Raw genomic sequence first — 5,580 nt, 5'->3', positions numbered from 1 at the left:
GAAAGGAAAGGAAAGGAAAGGAAAGGAAAGGAAAGGAAAGGAAAGGAAAGGAAAGGAAAGGAAAGGAAAGGAAAGGAGGGAGGAAGAAAAGATGAAACAAAGCTAGTAAGTCTTTGAACAATAGACCCCCAGGTCCTGCCCCAGCTTCTGATCTTTTGAAGCTGAAGAGAGACTAACAGAGCATGTATTCTGTGGGCTTGATCTCCAAGAGCACAAACTGCCTCCAAGTCTTCAAAATTAAGCCTGGGATTGATCCTGTCTTGGTAGAGGTGAGGAAACTCCCTCTTCTAATGTAGATTGGTAACTGATCCCTTTAGAGAGCCACCTAGGATAATGAGAAATTAAGTGACTTTCCCAGGCAGCTAGGTGGTTCAGTGGATAGATCACTGGAGTCAGGATGACCTGAGTTCACCCATCTTACAGATGAAGAAACTAAGGCTTGGAGTTGTACAGTGTACCCAGGGCCACACAGCCAGCTAACACAGGCCAGAATTAGGCATTTGAACCTATATACTAGTTTCCAGAATTCTGTCCAAGATACCACACTAGGATCATAGAAGTATCCACCTAGACCTTAGTTAGAGGTCTTCTAGCTGACTTTTTTTTTTTACAAACAAGGAAACCAAGGTTCATAGAGTTTAATTATGGACAGCTAGGTAGCACAGTGGATTGAGTACTGGATTTGGAAATGGAAAGAACTCTGTACAAATCTGGCCTCAGGCACATATTAGCTATGGGACCTTGGCAAGTCACTTAACCCCTGTGTTTGCTCTAGTTTCCTCATCTATAAAGTGGGATTAATAATTACAACTTCTCTCCCAAATCTACTTATTCAAAGCCATTTCTTTGATCTTGTTTAAGTCTCAGCTTTATCAGTGACATCTATGCATTCAACAAACATTTGTTAAGCACCTCCTTTGTGCCAAGAACTGTGCTGGGAATACAAAAATAAATAAATAAATAAATAAATGAATGAATGAAATAAAAAAGAGGCAAGAGACAGCCCCTGCCCTCAAAAAGCTTACACAGTACAAACAATTATATACAAAGCAAGCTATGTGCAAAATAAATAGCAAATAATTAAGAGAGAGAATGCACTAGAGAAGGTTTCCTAAAGAAGATGGGACTTTAGTTGGGACTTGAAGCCAGAAAGGTCAATTTTCAGAGTACTCCAGTCACGGGGGACAGGCAGAGAAAATGCGCAGATCTGAATGATAGAGTATCTTGTACGTGGCATGGGCAGGAGACCAGTGTCATTGAATCAAAGAGTATGTAGTGAGAGATGGGAGATCCTGGGTTCAGATCTGATCTCCCACATTTCCAAGTTGTGTGACCCTGGGCAAGTCACTTAAACCCCATTGCCTAGCCCAGTAATGGGCAAACTTTTTAAAGGAGCCAAAGGAAAGGAAATGCTCATCTGTCAGTCTGTTTCTAAGGCAACTTTTTCGAAGTTTCATTGTATTGTATCCTACTCATTGTATTCATCAGATAAGGAATAATGTCGCATGACCCAATAGAACATTTCAAGGGGCCACATCTGGCCCACAGGCCATAGTTTGCCCATCACTTGGCCCTTACTACTCTTCTACCTTTGTACTGGTCCATCCTAAGACAGAAGGTAAGGGTTTAAAAAAAGTCTGTGTTGGGAGAGGTAAGGTATAAAAAAATCTAGAAAGGAAAACAATGATTTAATGACAATCAAATATACAGATGAGACAAAGCAAGGATGAGCACTTGACATGCTGGCCAGAATATAACTATATCAGAATCCCCCAAAGATCTCCACATCTTGACTGTTATGCTGAGCAAATCTTTTTTGTTGTTGTTGTTCTTTACCTTTTTCCCCTTTTCTTTGTGTTCTTTAGAAATCTATTATTTGCTTTAAAAAAAAACTTTACTTTGTGCCTTACAGTCAATACTAAATATTGATTCCAAAGCAGAAAAGGGGTAAAGGCTAGGCAATTAGGACCTGCCATTGCCAGGTCTGACATTCTATTCGCCCAGGCACCTAGTTGCCCCTATTATATACTTTTTTAAAGCATTCTTTTCTTTTTAAATTTTGAATTCTAAATTCTCACCTTTCCTCCACTACCCACTGAGAAGGCAAGCAAAATGATATCAAAATGTGAAATCATGCAAAACATATTTTCATATTAGCTATATCACAGAAAGACAAGAAGAAATAAAGAAAATGAGAAAAGTATACTTCAATTTACACTCAGAGTTCATCAGTTTTCTCTCTGGAAGTGGATAGCCTTTTTTGCCTTGTGAGTCCTTTGGAACTGCCTTGGATCACTGTATTGATCAGAGTAGCCAAGTCTTTCACATGCATTACAACATTGCTGTTACTGTGCACAATGATCTCCTGGTTCTTTGTGTCAGTTTATATAGGTCTTGCCTTGTTGTTTTTTTTCCTGAAATCGTCTCATCATTTCTTATGACACAATAATGCTCCATCATAATAATTTGCCACAATTTGTTCAACTATTGCTCAATTGATGAGCATCTCCTCAATTTCCAATTCTTTGGTGCCACAAAAAGAGCTGCTATAAGTGATAGACAAATGGATGGATGGATAGATAGATAGATAGATAGATAGATAGATAGATAGATAGATAGATAGATAGATAGATAGATAGATAGAGTTCTGGTAAATGAATAAATAACTCCATGGGTTAACTAACAGAATAACAAAACCAGTGACAAACAACTCCAGGGTGGTTTGATAGGGAGAGGAATGGGAATGGAGGAGAGAAGGAAACCACCAGGAGAAAGCGCTGGAGATTATCTCAATGGGTTCTTGTTGTCAAGATGCCAGGTTTGTCTGGGAAAGGAGAAGAACAAGGAAGGTCTGTACAAAATGGTTTTAATAACAAACTAGGATGGGAAGTGAAGGGAAGTAGGGAAAACTGTCAATTAAGTCTAAAGGTAACTGTCAGAGAATGGAGGGCTGATAATGACTACTCTCAACACTAATTCTACCAGCAGATTGCCTATGGCAAGACTGGCTTGTCAGGAGTAAGTGTATCTCACACAAAACTGTCCTAGGCTGTTCTCTAGATGTCTCTGGTCCCAGGAAACTCTGATTAAACAATAAGATATAATCCAAATGGGAAGTCGGGGATATGGGAGTATCTGTGAGTCCACCAGCAGCACAGATAAAAATATTGTCTCAAACTGCAACTTCATTGTTCTTGATTGGAGATCTTGTATTCAGGTCCAAGGAACGACTTCAAAGTTCTGAGATCACAAACAACACACAGGCTCATCCAGACAGCAGTTTACCAAGCCAAAAACCGACAACTCCAGAGTCACTGTGTGCAAGTCTCCTCTGTGGCAGGATTCTGAGTTTGGAATTCCAAACTCTTGCCAGCTTGCTAGCTAAGTCTACTGTCTGCTAACTAAATCTATAATCTATATTTTCTCTATAAAAGTAGATAGATAGATAGATAGATAGATAGATAGATAGATAGATAGATAGATGGATCCTTATCCTTTCCTTTTTTTCTATGATCTCTTTAGGGTACAGACCTAGTGCTATTCCTGGGTCAAAAGGTAAAGTTTTATAGTCTTTTGGGCATAGTTCCAAATCATTCCCCAGAGGAGTTGAATCAGTTCACAACTCAACCACAGTTTATTAGTATACCTATTTCCCCTTATTCCCTCCAACATTTGTCACTTATGATAGGTATGAGTAGTTTTAATCTGCACCTAATTAATTAAGAATTGTTATTAATTAAACTTTCAGTTAACCTCACAGTTATTTTAAATTGCATTTCAATAACCAGTGGTGAGTTAGAGCATTTTTTCATATGGCTATAGATAGCTTTGACTTCTTCCTCTGAAAACTGCCTATTCATATCCTGTGACTATCAATTAGTGAATGGCCTTTATGTTAATACATTTGACTCCATTTCCTATATATTTTAGAAATGAGACTTTTATCAGAGAAGTTTTTTATGATTTTTAAATATTTCTTCATTATTTATGGAACCTTTCAGCAAAATGTTGTTTCCTTAATTATCTCTCTCTTTTTAAAATTAGACCTATTTTTGCTTTTGCTTTGTCTGAGATTATAATTTGGTATATCTGCCTTTTTTTAAGTGTAGTTGAAACATATGAGCTTATACAGCAGCCCTTCATTTTAACTCTGTGTGTGTCTTTCTTTCTCAAGTATTTTTCTTGTATACAACATATTGTTGGATTCTGGTTTCTAATTTATATTTCCATTTTGTGGGTGAGTTCATCCCAACATGATGGACAAATGTAACAAGAGAAATTTAATAGGACAAATAATGCAATGGGGAGAGCCCTAGCATCAGTGAATCTGGCTACATACTACCCATGTTTCCTTGGAAAGTCTCATCTCCCTGGGCCTCAATTTCCTTATCTGTGAAATGAGTAGGTTGAACTATATGACCTCTGAGATTGACGATCCACAAACCTAATGTTCTAGATAATTTCTTTGCACATAAATTTAAGTCTGGGGACCGGTGCTTAGCAAGATTTTTTATGGTGCCAATGGCCTAACCAGTTAGTGGACATTCCCCAGAGCTAACATTTGAAATATTAGAGAGTCAGAATCAACACTGAGAATTTTAGCTTAAGACCAAGATTTTTTTCTGTTTTTTTTTTAAGAAAGAAAAAAGAAAAAATCATTCTTAGTTATTTCTAATGTCTAGCAAAATCTTTAGCTTATTTGAAGTCAAAGAACCTAAGTTCAAATACCATCTTTGTCACTTATTCTCTGAGTTATTTGGGATGAATCACTTTAATAATAATAATAATAGCAGCAGCAGCAGCAGCAGTAGTAGTAGTAGTAGTAGTAGTAGTAGTAGTAGTAGTAGTAATAGTAGTAGTAGTAGTAGTAGATAACATTTATAGAGGGCTTACTTTGTGTCAAGGACTGTACAATTATGATCTCATTTGATTCCTCACAACTAACCTGGGAGCGATGAATTGTTATTATCCTTATTTTTCAATTGAGGAAACAGAGATGAAGTGACTTGCTCAGGGTCACACAGATTAAAAGTATCTAAAGCTGTATTTTAACTCAGGTCTTCCTGATTCATATTCCAGTTCTCTATCCTAACATAGGGGACAGTAAGAGAAAATGCCCAGAATCAAGAGATGAAGTGTTTTTGTTCATGAAACAGCCAGCCAACCATTGTCTCTGAATCAATGGGGATATGTCAGTGATAAAGGTACAAGAAGATTGTGAAGGTAGGAGAGATTACTTAGAAAGCCATTTTATGTTTTATAAAAGAGGCAGAAGGGAGCAATGGGAATTTGTTGAGTTGGAGAATGGTGGACAGTGACAGAAACAGACCTTCATTTTAGAAAAATGACTGTCGGGCCTCAATAGAGGACAGATGGGAGTAGGGAGAGACTCAAGGCAGACAGGCCCACCAGCACCTACTGCAATAGTCCAGGTGTGAGGTGATGAGGGGCTACACCAAGTGATGGCAGTGTCAGAAGAGAGAAGAGCTATATTCAAGAGATGTTGAAGAAGTAAAATTGAGAGACCTTGGCATCGTATTAGATATGGAGGGTAAGAGATATTGAGGAATCCAGGATGGC

This window comes from Gracilinanus agilis, chromosome 1, assembly GCF_016433145.1.
Source record: "Gracilinanus agilis isolate LMUSP501 chromosome 1, AgileGrace, whole genome shotgun sequence".
Taxonomy (NCBI): Eukaryota; Metazoa; Chordata; class Mammalia; order Didelphimorphia; family Didelphidae; genus Gracilinanus; species Gracilinanus agilis.
This window is presented reverse-complemented; position numbering follows the sequence as displayed.